At 54.9% G+C, this 19,476-nt stretch overlaps 1 protein-coding gene across 2 annotated transcripts in view; it reads left to right on the top strand.

Moving 5' to 3' along the window:
- Positions 1-7,159: 7,159 nt before the first annotated feature.
- The window catches only part of ACSL6 (acyl-CoA synthetase long chain family member 6), a 53,990-nt gene continuing 41,673 nt past the window's right edge, over positions 7,160-19,476 (top strand). Inside the window, exon 1 of one of the 2 annotated variants that reach the window (XM_065873313.1) lies at positions 7,160-7,207. The gene's annotated coding sequence lies outside the window, so the exon portion shown is untranslated. Of the gene's footprint in view, positions 7,208-11,625; positions 11,721-19,476 lie in introns of those variants that run through there. The other variant, XM_065873314.1, reaches the window with a different exon arrangement.

The raw sequence follows: 19,476 nt of genomic DNA, 5'->3' as shown, positions 1-19,476 counted from the left end.
ATGCAAACTCAGGTTGTTTCTCCAGGGCAAGATGAGCTAACAGACTGCAAGCCATGGACCACCTGGCCAGAGCATCATAAACCAGGGACATCCCGACTTTCAAAACTACAATGAAGAAATGTCACAAGACAATTAATTCCAGCCTGTTTGTTCTTTAAAAAAATCCTAACTCAAAGACCAAGTTGAAGTGTATCTGAGGTTTATCTTCCACTCCCTTGCTTGGAGCACTGTGATAAACACTGTACTTTCCTTCACCAAAACCTGGTGTCAGTAGATTCGCTTTGCTGTGCCTCAGGCGGGATGAGTTCAGTTTGGTAACCGCTCAGCTAGCAGTGTGGCGATCTGTGACCGTGGGTTCCTATGTGGCCATTCATTTTAGCTACTAGGGGCCTCTTGAGACCTCATGTGCCACATAAGATTGTGTGTGAAGACCAGGATTGCCTGTGTTCTGGTGGAACACCTGTGATTCCATGTGGCTTCCTGTGACTTCATGTGACCCTGTGTGGCAGCCTGTTACCACATGGAGCCTCCTGTGACCTTGGGTGGCCGCAGATCCAATCTTCCCAGAAAGAGAGATCTGAGGTCCCCAGAGAATATGGTCACTATCCGGCGTAGCTGCCCCTTTTCCAGATCCTAAATAGACCCTTACCGCCCTCTCTCCTCTTTGGCTTGCAGACCTGACATCCAGAGGCTCCTGGTGTCTGAAAACTGGGGTCCTACAGGGCGTTAGCGTCAGCCGCAACCGGCCCACCGGAAAGTGTGCCTCCTAGAACAGGTTACCGCGACCTCTCTGCCACCCGAGCCCGCCCAGCCATAAAAGCCAGCATCGCGCTGGGTAGGGGTAAGGGTCGCGCGTTGGTGGGGTGCGCGCGGCGTCGTGCTCCTACGCTTGTCGCCCGTGCTGCCCTCTCCTGCCGGTTTCCCCAGAACTCCGGGTCGTGACGTTAGGCGGGGCGGAGAGGGCCGGTCGGCTCTGCAGCCTGGCCCCTCCCCCGCCCGGGGCCTCGGCGGTTCCCACGCGGCTGTGAGCTTGCGGAGCGCCCGGACCTGGACCGCGGCGGGGCTGGAAGGGGGCTGGAAGGGGGCTCCGGTGCAGAGCGGGCCCGTGGCGCCCTCCCCCTCCCGCCAAGACACGGCAGCCGCGCGCGGAGGCGGGGCGCTGCGGAGCCGGGCGCGGGGGGGGGGGGGGGGGGGGGCGGGGGCTAAAAATACCCGGCGGCAGCGGCTGCGCGGCTTCTGCTGGGGCTGCGGGGCTGTGGGCCGGGGAGGCCGTGCCGGGCCCATCTGGGTCCCGCTGAGCGACATGCTGACCTTCTTCCTTGTGTCGGGGGGCTCCCTCTGGCTGTTCTCGGGTAAGTCTTCCCCCTCTCCCCGTCCTCTTCTGTGACCCTCATCCCTGGCACGCTGTGGGATCTTGGTCCCGGGCTGGGGGTGATCCCCCAGCCCCGGCTGCCGAGCCATCCTTTCAGGACTACCCTGGGCCCCCCAGGTCTACCCCCTTCCAAATTCTGGCGGGCTCCGGGCCGCGTTTGGGAAGTGCCTGTGTCAGTGAAAATGAGGGGCCTTGCTCTCCGAGACCTCACAACAACTTCCCTCCGGTTCTCGACTCCCCCCGCCCCTTATAGTGAGGACCATCCACCGAGCAGACTAGGCCCTGAGTCCACTCGTCCCCCAAGGCCAAGTCCAGGGACAGACAGTTCATCCTTGTCCATCTCCAGGATGCAGACCGTGAGGATGTTGGACCCTGAGGTCCCACAGCAGGTCAAGGACATGACCGGGACTGACCTGGGGCTTCCTGATGCTGGTGAGAGGGCTTCCTCACAACCCCTCCTGCCCACCCCCACCCTTCAGCCGGAGTACACGATTTCTGTAAAGCAGGGTTCACCTGGCTTCTCAGCTATGCCCATGGCTTGTGTCCCCACCCTGCCAGCGCCCACTTCTCCCCCTCACAGGAGTCAGCCTCTCACCCCTGCATCCTCTCAAGAAACCTTGAGAACCCCTTCTGAATCCCTGCCCAATGCTCTTGCCCCCTCCCCACACAGGACCTGGGCTCTCACCCAGGGCGCAGTCATCCACCAGTTTTGCTGCCTACACCAGCCACTCCCCTCTGTGAGTGTTGGGTTCCTCTAGGTTATGATACCACTAAAGGGTCTCCACCCACCCCCACCCATACCCCCATGTGCAAATTCAGTCTCATAATGTATGTGAAGTGCTCGAACCTTAAACTGGCTTTAAGCTGGACCTGACCCAGAGCAAGTGCTTTATGAATGTTAGTTTTATTATTATTTCATGCTCAAACAGCATCATCAGAGGAGGTAGTAAGGTTCTTTCTGAGCCGAAGAAGGGGAGGAAGGCGACCCTTTTGAAATCCTTAACTGAAATTTTGCCTGTGTTATTTAATATTCACAGCAAATCCTAGGAGGTTGGTGGTGCTCTTTTTTTACTGAGGTTCAGAGGTTAATTGACTTGCCCAATGTCACACGGATAATATCTGGCAGATTAGGATTTGATCTGAGTTTTTTTTTTTTTTTTTTTTTTTTTATGCGTTACGCGGGCCTCTCACTGTTGTGGCCTCTCCCGTTGCGGAGGACAGGCTCCGGACGCGCAGGCCCAGCGGCCATGGCCCACGGGCCCAGCCGCTCCGCGGCATGTGGGATCCTCCCAGACCGGGGCACGAACCCGTGTCCCCTGCATCGGCAGGCGGACTCCCAACCACTGCGCCACCAGGGAAGCCCTGATCTGAGTTTTAATTGATTCATCATTGCTAAGTGCTTCCTGGTATCAGGCTTGAACCTAGAGGGTTGGTAGGCCAGGTAGTGGTGGGCAGCCCCTGCCACCATTGCCCTGAGTCAGGCCACAGGGACACCTCTCCTGAGCTGGGGAGAGTGAGGCCTCCCTAATCCCCTCAGCTCCCTAAGCTCCTTCTGTCTGCCGTGTTTGAGGCCAAGCGGTGCAGGGGCACTCTGGGCCTGATGTGCTCATCCAACAGGCAGGGTTGGAGCTAGAGCTAGGGTTAAGTATAAAGGGCAGGAGTCATCAAAATAATGGTAATGATGATGATGATGATAGTAACAGCCACCATTTATTGCTTGGATGATGGTCTCAGAGCCTTTTCCCTGTGCCAGGACCCCTTTGCCCTACCCTTAGGAGGCCCCCACCCAGCCATGGGTCCAAGGGTAGCTCTCTGGAGCCTTGGTCTTCTGCGGCTGCAGGGAAGTGCCTGGGGGCTACAGAGCCACATGTGGCAGGAGTCATCAGCCTCTGAGAAAAAAAGTCCTTACAGTGTGGGATGCTTGTCTGAAAGTGGAATTCAGCAGATGCTAACTCAAACTGGTCTTCTGTCCTGCTTCGGCCTGGAGTGTTTCCCAAAGCGGTCAGGCGCCTCCTAGAATGGGGAGACTGCCTCAGTGAAAGACTGTTCAGGGGCCTCAGAATAGTCAAGCAGGGTGACTCTTGGTACAGGTGACATCTTCTTCCCTACAGACCAAGTTTCTCAGTGGGTACAGGAAATTCCTCAAAGATGCCATACTTGGTATAAGAGTGAGACACTGAGGCTGGTGTGTGGTACCCACTTCAGACACATTGTGGCATTCGCAGATCACGTCCACCTTGCTTGGGACTTTACCTGGACCCCAGCCTTTTTTTGAGGGCAGAGAGGACACCTAGGCTAACACTGAGAACACATTCTGCCTTGTAATCGCCAGGGTCCCATGGCAGCTGCCAGATCTCTCTGGCTCAGTTAGAAATAGGAGAGGCCCCCTGAAGTGATATTACTCTTTGTAGAGTTATGTGCCGTTTGCCACCCAATCCAGCCCTAGGGAGACAAGGGAAGGGTAGAGGGGAGCCACCTGGAGAAGGAACTGATTATATGGGGGAAGCAGCCATGTACTCTGAGCCTTAGGAGAGCTAAGGCTGTATTTGTCCTGTTCCCTGCTGAGGCCAGCCCAGATCCCACCTGTGTATTGAGTAATAAACAAGGAAACAAAATAGATCCAGTGTGGTGAGTCAGATGCTGTGCCTGGCCCAGGAAAACATGGTCTCAGTGCTGTGAGCACTCAGAGGACTATGGGAGCAATGGATTGGCACTTCTGCCTGCCTATATGGCACCCTTGTACAAAGTGGAAAGAGGCTCCCCTCCTGGTGGATGAATTTCTAGGCTGATGCAGCCCTGTGTCCTTCTACAGTGTCCAGTCTGTGCACCATATACCCAACTATTGGTCTGAGTGGGCTTTTGCAGCATATAGGGAGGGGTGTTTTGTCAGAGTCAGGTAGGCCAAACCCCAGGTAGAGAAAATCAGGCCAGCAAAAGTGTGCAGGGAGAACTGTGGTGGAGGTGGGTCTTTAGGGTCTTGTGCCTGAGGAGCCTAGCTTGTAGGAGGGGATGGAGTCAGGATGGAGTCTGGATGGGAGGGGATTCTAGAGAAAAGGGTTTTATTTAGGGGGGCAGAGGAGCCAGTGGCCAGGCTGAGCCAGAAGGAGGAGGGTGGAGGCTGGGAGAGCAGTGGGAGGCTGTTGTGATGTTATGGATGAGAATAACTGTGGCCCAAGGATGGCCCAGTTGAGGCTGGGTTCCAGGAAGGGGAAGGTAGGAGGCCCTAGCTGTGACCCTTAGGGGAATGGAGGCTGGCCCTGGTGGCAGAGATTGGTGTGGCAGCAACCTGGCTGTAGGTATCCAGGGCAGGTGCAGATTTGCACAGCCTAGCTCAGCCCAGCCCCATCAAATTCTCCCCACACCCCTGCTCCCATTAGGGTGGAGGACTGGTGTGAGGTCTGGGGCCATCCCAGGGGGCCCAAGAAGGCAGCCAGGGCCCTGACAGATGGTGGGGCACCAGGCAGCACATCTGAGGGCATGCCTCACAAGATAAGGCCTGGATTTGCACATGGTGCACCACTGTGTGGGAGAATTCATACCTCAGTGCCTTCTCTCCCTCCCCGGCCCGGGGTAGGATACAGGGGTGCTCCCAGTGAGAGCACACTGACACCAGGTGGTGGCAGAACCCGGCCATTCTGCTCTCTGGCAGGTTTTCTGTCCCTTGTGATTACAGGGGCTCTTGGGTTGACCTTCAGAAGGCTGAACTTGGCTCAGCTACAGTCCCAGATGGGACCCAGGACTGTCCCCCACACACAGCATGCAGGATAAGTGATCATGAGGAGTTTGCAAAAAGAGGCCAAAGTTACAGGCATTGGTGTAACAGAAGCTGCAGTGTGTAACTAGCCAGTGCCTGGCACGTAGTAGGCACTCAGATATTCGTTGAATGAAGTACTTTTGGGGGGGAGCAGTGTTTTCATGGGGGAAGTGTTGTTGCAAACATGCTGACTTGACTGCTGTTGCCCTGAGCACCCATCACGTGTCCAGCACCATGTTCTACAGTTCCCCAAGCTTTCCTTTAATCTTACCCACAACATTGTGGTGCTGTTATCCCCATTTAATAGACGTGGCACAAAGACACAAGGAGGTTCAGTGGTGAAGCAACTCCTGAGAGCTGTGAGTCAGACCACATGCTCAGACTCCAGGCCAAGAAGGGACCCGGAGGATCAGGCAGGATCAGGCAGGGCCTGAGCCCCTCCAGCAGGCTAAGTCAGTGGGCACAGACAAAGGAGCAGTCCTTGGACGGGGAGGGTTTAAAGAGAAGACAGGTGTAAAGAGCAAAGAGCAGGGGCTGGCACATAGGAAAGGGCTCACTGAATGTTAGCTAAAGTTATAACACCTTGAGCTAAACCTTCCTCAAAGGAGGTGCAGGATTCTGACGTGCAGAAAGGGGGTAGGGAAAGAAAAGGCGTTCCAGGCAGAGGGATCCGTGTGAGAAAAGATTGGGAAGGTGAATCAATGAGAGTTAGGGACAGACTCTGCTCAGCCAGCGGGGTCTCCAGGGCTGGCCTCTGCGGGCACTAGAAGGCCAGGCCAGGCAGCACAGGCTTCATTCTGTGTGGTAGATGCATCAAGGACATATGGCCCAAACTGGGCATGTGGATGGCCAAGGTGACACTGTCCCTACACTACTCAAGCCGCATGCATCTCCTGGTGGCACACGTGCCACTGAACTACAGTCTTTTGCTTCCTCTACTAGCCCTCTGATCTCCTTGAGGGCAGAGCCAGGGTGTCTCCTCCCCGCGCCCAAGCCAGGGCCGGTACACAGTGTGCATCAGTGTTGATTGCATAAATGAATGATATGAAGAATTCCCTGAGAACAATTTATCTTAATAATGAGGTGTTTTCTCACTGCAAGTCCATTGGCTGACAACAGACCTTGAGTGTTCTCCTACTGGGTGCCAGGCTCTATGCCTAGCTGGTGGATATCACCAATATGGTAGAAGCTGTAGGGGAAAGCAGGTGTGAACTCCTTGCAGGCAGAGCCAGATCAGCCTTCAGTGGAGAACCCGGAACAGAAGGGGGTGCTCCAGAAGTGTTTGTTGAATTAACGAGTGAGTGAATGACCACACTGGCAGCTGTGGTGTGACTGGTTTCACAGAAGATAGTCTTCTCTGAGGATGAGATTCTGTTGTTTCCTTAGAGCTCCAAATTTCCAGTCTCCCAGTAGGCTGGGAACTCCGGCCAAGCAGAGCTGAAGGAGGCCCTAGTCAAGGTCCTCAGCTCACTGGATGATCTGGTGTGATGGCCCCACTCCTGCGTTGGCCTGGCCAGAGTCCCCACTAACCACCCATTGGGCCCCAGGAGGGGAGCACTGTTAGTGAGATGCTACTTTGGGCCCTTGGGGTTGGCCTTCAGGTGAGGCTCAGGGGTGGTCCCACATAATTGCTCAGCTGCTCCAGGAGCCCATAGTTGGTGTGGTCATTCTCAGACCCAGTTACTTTGTGTGGCTCCTGATATGTGTGAGGCTTGGGATCTGTGACAGGCAGAAGTAGGAGGATGGGAAATGGGCTTGGACGGATTCTGAGCCAAGCTGAGCTATCTGTTCAGAAGCCCAATTTGTAATCTCAGAGCCTGAAAGATTTCAAATCCCATAAAGTCCCATCTGTGCCTGCTTACGAGCTCTTCCTGGAGAACTTTGCTCTCCCGACAGCTACTCCAGGGAGTAGGGGTGCCTGGGGGTGTCCATGGAGAGTTGGGGGTGGTGAGCTTCTGATTTGTCATCTGCTCATTCAGGCCTGCATTCTGAGGTAACTGTCTCCTGGAGCTTTAGAATAGGAAGCCAGGCCTGGATGGTGCCAGTGAGGTAACAGTCAGCATCTGTTCCCAGACCCTGGGGTAAGCAAATCTGGGTTGGCACCTGTTAGGGCCAGGAGCAGACCTAGTGATTGATGGCTATTGGAGGAATGGAGAGAGAGGACAGGCAGGCCCAGGTTGAGTGGGCAGCTCTGAGACAGAGCCCACTAATCAACACCGGCAACACTGCCCTACTCCCAGGGTACCACAGCTTGACCTACCAGCACGGGAGGTAGATAATCAGGGACTGAGCAGGACTTGTCCTGCTGCAGAGCCCTGTTTTTACCACTAGTGTGTTTTCCCTGTTTGTTTGTTTCTCTAGATTGTTCTAGTGGCTGAAGAGTCCCCAGTGGGGTTCCTCCTGACCACTCACCCTTGCCCCAGCCTTGGCTATAAACCATTCTGGGCACTGACTGTAGGTCCTGCCACATAGACAGGAGGGCTACTGGGAGGGACAGTAAGGTCAGCCAGAGAGTAGACAGCAAGGCCAACTGGAGGCCACACAGCAAGGACAGAAACGGGGATGGGAAGGTAGCCAGAGCTGGGACAAAGAGGGCAGCAAGATGGGATGTGGGCCCGCCAGTGAGATGGGACAGGGAGGTTGGCCAGAGGCTGATGGTGAGGCCCTAGAGACCAATAAGAGGAAAGCAGGTATCAGCATGGAGAAGGGGGCCTCAGGGAGGACCCATCTAGGCCTGCAGTGACCCCTTGACTTTGTTTGCTTAATTTATTTATTTTTGGCTGCGTAGGGTCTTCCTTGCTGCGCAGGCTTTCTCTAGTTGCGGAGAGTGGCGGGCTACTCTTCGTTGCAGTGCGCAGGCTTCTCATTGTGGTGGCTTCTCTTGTTGCAGAGCAGGGGCTCTAGGCATGCGGCCTTCAGTAGTTGTGGCTCACGGACTCTAGAGCGCAGGCTCACTAGTTGTGGTGCATGGGCTTAGTTGTTTCGCGGCATGTGGGATCTTCCCGGACCAGGGATTGAACCCGTGGCCCCTGCACTGGCAGATGGATTCTTAACCACTGCGCCACCAGGGAAGTCCCCCTCTTGACTTTGGAAGGAGCAGTGTTTCTGGCCCTTCTTCTGTGTCCCCTAGCTGCATGAAGCCACCTAGACCTCAGGACCCTGCTTAATGGTGGAGAATGTACCTTCGTGCAGATGGATTGGATGTGCTTCTCTGGGGGACACCTTCTACTCACCCATACTCAGCCCCCACCCAGCCTGCAGGCTGCCTCCGCCTCAGCCTGGCTCTGCCTGGGGTGGTGGAGAGAAAGGGAGGGTGGCCTTCCCCTGGCCAGTGGGCTGTTGGGAGATTTGGGTACATGTGTCCCTGATCTCCTTGCCACAGGTCAGACAGCAGGGAAAGCTGTGACCTGTGAAGACCCCTCCCTTTTCCATCTGGACTGACGTTTCTTTTCTTTCTCCTCTACCTCCTGCTTTTCCTCCCTGGGGCAGCCCCCTGAACCCTCCCAGAGACATGCCTGGCCTCTGGGCTTCATGGGCATACTGTGTGGCCCCAGCTGACAGTAGGAGGACCTGAGGAGGGAGGCAGCAGTGCACGGTCATCAAAGATGGGCATTTTCTCTGGGCTGAGAGGCTGACAGGGCCTGTTTCCTTTGGATTGCAGGAGATCTGTGGAGCATCTCCAAACCCTCCTATTGGTTCAGAATCAGCTCCCGGGTGGTTTTGTCCTAGATTTCCTCTCAGGCCAAATGATCATACGTGTGATTGAGATCTTGCTGTGTCATTGTCTCCTGTTAATGGGAGTCTGAGTAGCAGCCATGCTTCATAGGTTATAAGCTTTGTGCTGTACACATAGATTAGCCTCACCTGTGTTTGTCCTGTCTCTGGGAGAATAGTGCCTAGAGTGTGCACTGTTTTGTGCCTGGTTTCTTCACTCAGTATCATCCACAGTGCTATGTGTAATGAGGAAATTTGCAACAATACATTCCAAAAAAATGTGGAAAATGAAGGCAACACTGTTGAGTTGTTCAAGTCAAATGACTCTCCTTTATTCTGAGATCATGTTCTTCCATCTATCTTGCAATAAAATATGCTGGCAGTTTGGTTGGGTTTTGTTTTGTTATTGATACATTTGTTTAAAAAATAAGTAGATAGATATAGATACAGACATTTGTATATTTGTGCCATGGTTAATGGACAGCTCCTCGTGACCCTAGGGTGTCAGAAGAGCAGCATTTCTGGCCTCTGAAAGTCTGAACAAGATTGAAGTCTGACCTTGTCGTGGAGCCTCTGTGGTGGATGGAGTCCAAGCTCTGGAGCGTGATTGTGCACATTGGGCTCTGGGTCACAAACCCCACCCACAGCTCGAGGGCCACCTGTGGCAGCAACACTCTGGGCAGCAGGCAGAGAGTACATGTGACCTCCATTCTTCAAAGTCCTGTCAGTGCCCTGCAAGGGCTTTTGTTTACTGTCACATTTTTCTTCCCCTTTCTTTGTCCACATTTACCATCAACACCATGAGAATTGCTGGAAGTTCCCTCATTAAAAAGGGTTGCTACCTGAGGCCCAGTCATTACTATTTCTGAGAAGGACAAAACAACAGAGCCTCAGAATGGGCCAATCCCATTTCTTGGTCCCGCCCACCCTGACCTGACGTAGTGCTTTCTTTCCGCAGTGGCCGCAGAGGCCTCCCTCCAGCTCCCTCTGGAAAGGTGGTGGGTTCAGTGAGAATCCAAGTGATGGGTGCTCTCAGTGGGTCGGTGTGAACAACGTCCAGCAACCTTCCTGGGCCAGCCAGGGCCTCGTTTTGCTTTGGTCTGAAAGAGATTTTTGTTTTCCGGTGAGAACAGCCCCAGCCTGGCCGGGTGCCAGAGGCAGCGGCAGGAATACAAACACTTTCATGTGACAGACCCGGGTTGAGAGGTGTGGGCCTGCCAGCAGTGGGTCCTCCCCTGCCGCTGCTCCTTGGGAGGCAGTGATTTGAATATTCCCCATTCATCTTGGCCTTGAAAAGGAGGCCTGCGTTCTCAGTCCTCCGGACCAGCTGAGGGCTGGGCTGCTTGAGCCTGGTTTTAACTCTGTGGATGCCACTGGATCTCACCGGTCAACAGCAGGTCCTGGTGGCTGAAGGGTGGTGAAAGGCAGCAGCTGCTGTGTGGCCCTGGCCTCCAGAGGGATGATTGAGGAAGTGGCAGGGTCCCACTGAACAGCACAGGTTTCTGCTGAGCGGAGTGAGGTTCAGATTTGTTTCTCCTTGTGCCATTCAGAAGAGGAACTTTGTCAAAGTATGAGGAAGCCAGAAAATTAAGGTGTTTATCAGAGTCCCAGAAAATTTGCCTTTAACCAAAAGCAAAACTCCCTTTTCTCTGCTCATTGTCATTCCTGCAAAATAACAGTGACCCCTGGAATGGTGGGTATAGGCGCCTTATTGGCTCCTGGCTGCAGCAGGGGTCCCTTTGGCTGGGATCTGTAAGGACAGCTTGCCTGGGACACTTTGGCATCCTAAAACCCCAAGGGGCTAGGTCAGGTGAGCGGATGGGTCCTGTTAGCTTGTGGCTGGGACTTCAAAAGCATGAGGCTATATATAGTACAAATCACCATCTTTTTCCCTCTGCAGCTAAATGCTATCTTCCCAGCCTCGCTGCCTCCTTCCCAGGAGCCCCAGCATCTAGTAGGCTCTTTCTAGGACTCTGTCCCCTTCTCAGAACTCTCCTTCCCGCCCTGTTCCTGATCTCCTTGCTCCCCGTTCCTGACTGAGGATATGTCTTAGGTTCTGTCTTGTGAATCTCCCCTCCCCCTGCCCCAGCAGGTTGTCCCCAGTTGCTCCTGAGGGAACAAGTGGGCAAAAGCAAATCCCTCTGTTGCTCTCCCCACCTCAACGACCCGAACCGCATCTCAACAGAACCCTCCTCCCTCCTGCAAGGTGCTTCCCCCTCGCTGGAGGTGGTTACATCCTGTTTCCCCTGTACCCTGGCCACCTGCAGTTGAGCTCTGACAGCATGGCCCTGCCTGGAGCAGCCCATGTTCTCTTTCTGAGCTTGAGCCTGTAGGGTTTGCATTGTGTCCTCAGTTTGGGCCAGTGATGGAAATGGATCACTGCTCCTGAGGCCAGGACACTGGTTGCCCTAACCTAGACGGGCTGGGAGGGGAAAGGATCATGTTGCAGCCACAGGATTTGGCTTCCTGCACAGTGGGGCCTGGCCAGGGGGTGTCCTCTGCTTGTGTAGCGCTCATTGGCCCTTGCCACTGTCCCTAGGGTTCTGCCTGCCATCCCAGGGCTTGGTGTGGAAGGAAGGACGATGAGGCCAAGGCTCATCTACACCGTCAGTCCTAGTCTTCGTCCCCTGGAAATATTTCTAAAGGGAGCGTTGCCACTGTCGTAACCTCTGCTGTCCCTCCTCGTTCTGAGAATTTTGTCAGGCCTGATTCGTGGTAAGGACAACTTTTATCTCAGAGCTCGTGTAAGACACTGTTTCTCTTTGCTCCTCTGCTCTCAAGGCTATTTGTATTTTTAAGTGTCTGAAAGTATTGTTTGAGCCTGGCTTCCTGGTGGTGTTGTCAGGACTGTGGGCCCACGTTCCCTGACCAGGGCTTAGGGTGAGTGAGATTCTTAAGAGGTGCTGGCCTGAGGATGGGGGCGGAGGGTGCTGGGGGCTGCTTCCCACCCCCAGTGAATTGCTGGAGGGGAGGCATGTTCACGGTGGGGTCGGGCTATTGAGACAGGGGCCCTGTGCAGTGGTCAGGCACAGCCAACTTTAGTTAGGCCTTTCTACATTCAAGAGGCTTAAGTAAACCTTCAGAGCTATAATCAGGCTCCTCAGGGAGGTTCGGCAGGCGAGCCACCCTGTAACCCAGCAACCCTGAATCCTGGGCCCGTCTCTCTTGGGGGAACATGCGGTGGGTCTCACCTGGCAATTCCCAGCTCGGGGATGCCCTTGACCCCATGTCTGCCCCAGTCGTCTGTGGTTCTGTGACTCTAATTAAAACCCAGGAGGAAGGTGGAGAGAAAGCCCCTCTCACAGCACAGACAAGCGTGAATCCCTGTGTGGATGGGGTGGGGGCCAGCTGAGTGTGGGCTGCTGTGTTTGTGTCTCTACAGATCAGGGTCACACAGGTGTGATGGTGAGATTTGTGCTTTTCTTAATCTAGTACCTGGGCCACACACTTCCTGGGGCAGCACTGCTGGGCCGTGACTCTCTGCCTCTGGCACCCTGTGTGGTTTTCCGTCAGCCAGGACCTTGGTTGTGTCTATTGGATTTTCTGCCCCAGAAGCTGCCCTGAGAAGCATTAAAGGAGGCTTTCGTCTTAGTTAACAACATCTCTGAAAATGTACAGAGAAAAGTAAAGGTCCTGCCAAGAAGGAAGGAAAAGGGGCTTTGGGGGCTGAGGGTTGGTCCTCAGGCATTTGTGCATTTTAAAGCTTCCTCCAGGTGTGTTGCGGGAGGCTGAGGCCTGGGGGCCCAGGCAAGCTTTTGCCAAGTTCCAGGTTAGTGCTGCTGAGGCAGGAAGCTCTCTGCACGGCCCACCTGCCCCAGATGGTGGGGTGAGCAGTGGAAGCCCTATCAGCCCCAGGGAAAATGTTGCAAGGCCTGCGGGCTCTAGAGTTTCCAGGCAGGTTATGAACACAGCTCTCGAGAGGGAGCTCAGAGTACTGGGCCGCGACCTGGGGCGGTCTTGCTGCAGAGGAGGCGGATGGTGTTGGGCAGACAGCGGCCCTGTCCTGGAAGACTTGGAAGCACCGGTTGTGAGTAGGGCCTGGGAGTGGTGAGCTGGGTCCTGCGGGCTGGACCTGCCTTTTACTCTCCACAGCAGCTACCATGTGCCTGCTGTGAGCCCAGCCACACCCTGGCCTTGGAAGTAGGAGTCAAAAAAGGCCATACGCAATCACCACCCCAACTCCTCACCCAGTGGAGAAATCTTGCAGGAGTGAGGCCCTGGGTGTCCTGGGACCTCACTGTCCCAGTCTCTCTGCCAGAGGCGTTGAGGGAGTTTGGGGCTCAGCTTTGGTTCCAACAGGCCTGGGTGTGGATTCTGGCTCCAGGATGGCCATCCCCCTGGCAAGCCAGGAAAACGTCTCTCAGGGCAGGCTTTAAGGAGGGGCTGGTGTGCTGCCCTGGGGTCTGTTGGGGAGCTAAGCCATTATCTTCTACCTGCTGACCTTGGTGCTTGGTCTGGAGTGTCCCCACTGCAGATGTTTTATCTGGGACTGTGCCTAATCTCCTTCCTCTCCCCGAGTAGACTGGTTGTGACCTTGTGGGGTTGGGGGGTGGAGACAGCCCCTGGAAGGTGCTGGAGGAGATTCCTGGGCAACGGTGCAGGCCGCCCTGGGCACCAGGGATCTGGCCTCTCCACGCCCACTTCCACCATTCCCACCACCCCTACCGCTGTGTGGCCTGCAGGTCCCCAGCCCACGGCTGAGGGCCTGGCCCTTAATCAGTGCCACAGATAGTTGTGTAAGAAGACTTTGTCCTTAGGCAACCCTTCTGACGAATTCCTCTCCAGGACTGAAGACAGGGTAGGGGTGGGGAGAAGCAGAGGGGTGTGAACTGAGGCTCTTGCAACCTGGCAGAGTTGGGGTTAAGGCTGGGTTGCTTGCCTCTGAGCTGATCTGAGCCAGCACTGCCCCGTGTGCAGATGCAGGGGAGGGGCAGCGGGGGGCCTGGAGGGGCCAGCAGCTCCCCATAGAGCTGTTCTGTGCCCGGGTCCCTGCCAGACCTGCTGCCACAGCTGCCAGGGAGCCTCTGCCACCACTGCTAGAGCCTCTACCACCAGCTGGCTTCTCAGAGCAGGCATTTGTTGCCATCGGCTGACCCCAGGAGGGCAGACCTGGGGCAGGGCCTTCGCCACTTTTGAGCTTTGATCAAGATGTGGTAAGCTCTCTCCCTAAACCCCACGCATCCTTCATAAAGGGAGGCTGGTACTAGTGGGACCAGCTCAGCTGCCTCCCCAGTGCCAGGAGCCTGCTGGAAAGGTAGGATGTGAATGCATGTAATTTTGCAAGTTGTCTTTGAGCCCTTTTGGCTGGCAGAGACAGAGTAACTGCTTCAGCTAACTTCTATCTACTGAATGTCTCCCTTACTGCATGCCTGGTACCTTATTCTCTGTCCATGAGATTTTTGATATCTAGAGGGGTAAAGTGACTTGTCCAAGGTCATACAGCTGTCAAGAGTATGAGTCAGGATTTGGACCTGGGTCAGTCCAGCACAAGAACTTCCCTTTGGGCCCTTTCCCTGACTTGTTTGCTGGTGACCCTGGCCCCTGGGAGGTTATGATTTCATTTCAGAGCTCTTCATTGGGAGTTAAGGAGGTTCTTTAATGATCTGCTGGCTTGCCTTGTGCTTCCCCGTTTCTGAAGCCCTCAGAAGTTTGCACAGACCCGGAACCCCATTGCAAGGACCCCCACCTGCCTCCAGGCTGATACAGAGCGAAGCTGGTGTGATTCTAAGGGGAGGGAAGAATCTGAGGATCATGGAGGGTCTCAGTGTCAGCATTATGAGTTTGAATTTTTGTCCTAAGGTAGGAGGGAGCCAGGTAAGGTTTTTGAGCAGCGGCATGATATGGTTATGTCTGTGTATCAGGAACATAACTTTGGTGTCAGTGTAAACACTGGTTAGAGCAAGGAGACCTGTGAGGAGATTGGTGTGGGAGTCTGGACAGCACTTGGTGGTGGCTGGACCAGGCCAGGCCAGGAGGCTGGAGAGGAGTGGTCACGTTTGGGAGGTGTTTAGGAAGTAGTCCTGATAGAACCATCTTGCTAGATCGTGAAGGTCTAGAGTCAGGAAGCTGGACCAGCAGAGGGCTCTTGAAGTGGAGCCATGGGTCTCAGGGCCATCTCCACTGGAAATATGCCCTGTGGCTCTGCTTCTGCCCCCTTGAAGTCAAAATACTTCTGACCAGGGCCCCCTTCCTCCCATTCTCTCCCTTCCTGGGTTTTGACAGCTATGCCTCTCACTACCCACCTTCCATGTGCCCTGAACCAGTCTGTGCCACCACTTGGTATTCTGAACTGGTCTATGCCCAAGGCGAAGGCATAGGATATGCTAGAGGAGAAGAGGCTAGTTGATGCTGAGGGCTGGGTACCCCTGCCAGGTGAATATTTACAAACACTCATAGCCGCTTTCTTGGCAACACCAGCACCACTGATTCCCTTGGGTGCTGTCCCCCTCCCCCATGCCCCCTGTGCCCCATGCTGCTGCAATCAAGAGAGCCTCCTGGGGGCATGGAAGGAGGCAGCCATGGCTGGGACCCCAGGGACAGAGAAGGAGAGGAGGTCAGAAGAGGCCAAGGCCCTGTGAAATAATGAGATAAGACCAGACTCCCAGGCCCAGGCTCTGCTCAGCCCCAAGCCAAAGGCCTGGTGGCACAGGCTGGCTCTGAGGTCCATGTCCTCAGAGGACCTGAATTTGCAGCTCTCCACTCCAGTGGCTCCCGGCGGTCTGAAGGGCATCTCACGGTATGTGCAAGCACCCGTGACTGTCTGAGGTTGGCAAGCCTGTACGAATGACACCCTCTGGTTGCTGCCCAGCCAGGAAGGGGCACAGGCTCAGCCTTAGGACTAGAGGAGCTGTAGTCACTTCAGACACCTCCTTAGGGGTGGACACCTAAATAGAAGCCTGAGGAGGAGTGGGTAGCCAAGCCTTTTTCCCACCACCCTCCAGTGTCCTAGGCAAGTGGGCTTCCTGGAAGAGAACCCAGCCATAGGAGGATGGCAAGTTCATAAGGTGAGGCCAGGAGGGAGCCCACCTGTGGTGTGTGCGTGGTGAAGAGCAAGTGACTGGCCTGACTGGCGGAGCCCTGCTTACGGGCTCTGGTGGCCCCTACCCCCTGCAACTTGCCTGGGCTCTTCTGAGCAGGCCTGAAGATGGTTTTCTGTGGGTTCAGCACTACTGCAGAGGAGAGCATGGCTTTGGGTATGGATCGTACAGTGTGGGCAAGGGTTAGGGTTGCGCTGCAACACAAGGCAGTGGTTTGAGAGGCCATGGTCGTCTGGGGCTCGAGTCCTGGCTCCCTTGCTTGCTCACTGTTTCCCTGTGAATGGCAGGTAACTTTTTCAGTGGAGTCTCTATGTCCTCACCTTATAATGAGTACGTGGAGCTGTCATGAGGATCGAGCAGTGCAGTGTGTAGGCATGGGCTCCCACACACTAGCAATTCAGGAAGTTTAGGCAAGTTCTCTTCTCCCCTCTCCTGGAAACTGTGATACTTTGGTGCTGGCCGAAAGCTCTGCACATCTGGGAAACTAGCCTCAGACTTGTGGCAGTGATCCTCGTACAAGATTTCATGGGCTCAAGACTTTATTTCCTGAGAGAATATATAGTTTGCTAAGTGCTCCATGGTCTCCCTCAGCTCCAACCTTTGCATATTTGCTTCCCTCTGCTTGGGACACCCTTTCCTCTTTATCCTTCAGTCTCAGCATCAATACCACTTCCTGCCAGAAGCCTGCCCTGACTCTCCATACCTGAGTTGGGCATCTTCTCTGGTTCCCCATGCACAGCCCAAACGGCACTCACGGCACTGCCTACTGCCTCATGTATTTCCCCCGTAAGATTGTGGGCAGGCCCACATCTGGCTTGTCCCAGTGCCCAGCACTGAGCTAGCTCAGAGCAGAGGCCATATGAGAGTCTGCTAGGTGAAAGGGTAGGTGGATGGGTGGGTGGGTGGATGCCTTGGCCATTCTTGTCTGTGCTCTGTGACAACCCTAGCATTGCAGCCAGTGCCCACTTTCGGCTGTAGCTTAGGGCCTGTGAGCAACTGCCAAGGGCTGGGGACTGGAGGTAGTAAGGCATCCTTCTGGGGTTTTCTCTAAAACTTTTGGGACCACGTACTTGAGCCTTAGAGCTGAGCCAGGACTTCTTGGGCCCTGGCTTCCTAGCCCATGGAGTCAGTTCAGTCCATTAGAGGAAACCTCACTCAGCTCTCAGAGCTCACCCCAGGAGCTGGTGGGCATATCTAGATTTTCCACTATGTAGTGAGTCATTTATCTGATGGGCCTGGCTGTGACTTAGTCTGCCATTTGCAGCTTAAGGAAGTAAATCTCCCAGGAAAGCCAGCTGGCCTCCTGCCAAGCATCTTCCCCAGAGCAGTTTTCCTTGGTGAATTCACTGCGGTCCATAGCCTGCCCTCTGCTGATGCAGAACCTTAATTTGACCAGTATGCCAGGAGTGGTTTGTTCCTGTGGGATGGCCTCAAAACTGATCCCGTTCAAGGAGGCTGCTGGTAAAACTGGATCTCCGCCTCAGGGGCTCAGTGAGAGTGCTCTGGCTGGCTGGGGGCTCACTTCTCTCACCCAGAGCCTGTAGGTGGTTGATGAGTGTTCCCCGGACTCAGACAGCCTGTCGTGCCATCTGTAGAGCATAAACTCCTGTGGGTCCGTACTACCTGGATTCGGCTACCTCTGTCCAGTGGTTATTCCTACCTGGACTGAGCAGCCTCCTTGGTCTGACAGGCATACCTGTAGCCATCTCTTTAGTCCCAGCATGCCTCCAGCTATGCCAGATCCAGTATGAGGAGCTTTACATGCCTGAGTGATAATGTCCCCATTTTAAAGATGGGGAAGAAGAGGTCTAAAGAAGTGGGATGTGCTCGACCTGGCATAGCTCATAAGTGCAGGAGAGGGGGCTTGAACTCCGGAGCTTTGCCTGCTTTCTCTACGATGGCTTTGCACAGCCTTGACCTTATTTTTGGTGTGGTGATGTTACAGTTCAGCACAAATGCCACTTGTTGGGAGTTCAGCAGACCTCTCTTCTCTCTTCTCAAAATTGCTGTTTGGCTCATATCCCGTGGCTGCAGAGTAGCTGTTGTTGGGTTTCTCATTCTTTCCCAAGAAGGAAAACAACAGCCATGCTCCCAAAGGTTGGGGATGGAAGGCCAGTGACTGTCAGCCTGGAGCCCACACAATCCTCATTGAGCTGGCAGACCTATAGGTGTCATACAGCACTTCTAGCTTTAGGCCCTTCAGGTGGACGGTAACACCAAGAAGGCCCCAGTGGGGATAAAGTATCCAGCTGGCCCTCCCTGGCTACCTTTCTCAGTCCTAGGCAAAGTGCAGACAGACCCCTGAGCCCTGCTGGTCATGTGTCTGTTCTGCCAACACTACTTAGAAGCTAACAGGAGGACATGGTAGCACTTGGGGACTTCCCTCTTTGAACCAAATTCAGTCACCAGTGCTTCTCACAGAAAAGCTCCCACTGCCCACCTCAGGGCATCCTCCATGTGCCCCTGTAGGCCCACTGTGTCCACTTGGACTGCAGTGGGTGAGCGTGGCACCCAGACCACCATATGCAATGTCACGAGAGATTCTCGTTATCCCTAGGAGTGCACACAGCACTTTGCTGAGCCCTTTCTCTCTGACCCTTCATTCCTTTCCCTTCCCACCAGCTTACCTCCTGCTCCCCTCTGGCACCTCCTTTTTCCTCTGGACATTAGCAGATGGGATCCCAGGGAGGACAACACAGGCCTAGTTAATGGTGGGGCTAGCTCTTCTTCTTGGGTCTTGGTCTGTGGTGGTGCAGAGCTGCAGTGCAGTCTGGGGTCAGAGAACAGTGCCCGGACCTCACCCTGGCTGCTCTTGGGATATCTGCTATTCCTCAGAAAGATGGCCCCAGCATTACCTCTGGCGCTGGCAGGCCTTTGGCTACAACTTTTCTTCAGGGAGACCCCATGGTGGGCCAGGATGTGGGCCTAAGGGGACTTTGCTGTGTGTCATCCACTGGACCCTTGTCAGGTAGGTCATTGTCCTCAGATCTCGGGGGCAGGGAGTGTCTGTCAGGGCTGTTCTGTGGGCTCTGCCACCTTGCTTTCTCTGGGTCCCTTAGGGTGAGAGCCTGGTGCTGGCAGCTTTGAGGTGGAGTGGAAGGAGTTTGCATCCCTTCACCCCCCGTCGTTCTGGGCACTGTGCTAGGCACACCTGCTGCCCCTCTGTCCAGTCCACGTCGCAGGAGCAAGGATAAGCAAAATTCTGTGACCACACAGGAGAGGCAGTACACCCGGGCCCTAGGGCTCAGGAGGTGTTAACTCCAGAGCTGTCAGAGCACGCTCTCTATTCCTGAAAGATGTGGAAGTACGTGTCAGGCAGGGCCCAGGGCCTGAGTGTATGTTTCTCAGGAAAACTGGGCCAGATGTCTGACTGTCAGGTATGACTGCTAAGGGCTCTCTGGCCTGTCACCGGGAAAGGCCCTTCCAGGCACCCAGCTTTCAGGATACACTGTGTTGCACCAGGAGCCTGTGTACCCCAACTCTCTCGAGGCCTGGCCAAGATCACTGTGTCGCCTGTGACGCAAGACAGGTGGGAGGAGAGGCCCAGGACTGCTCCCTTGCCTCCTATCAGGGCTCCTCCTTCACCTGCCTCTTGTTTC

This window comes from Phocoena phocoena, chromosome 3 (genome assembly GCF_963924675.1).
Source record: "Phocoena phocoena chromosome 3, mPhoPho1.1, whole genome shotgun sequence".
Lineage (NCBI taxonomy): Eukaryota > Metazoa > Chordata > Mammalia > Artiodactyla > Phocoenidae > Phocoena > Phocoena phocoena.
The sequence above is the reverse complement of the archived record's forward strand: the minus strand, read 5'-3'. Positions and strand labels throughout refer to the sequence as shown.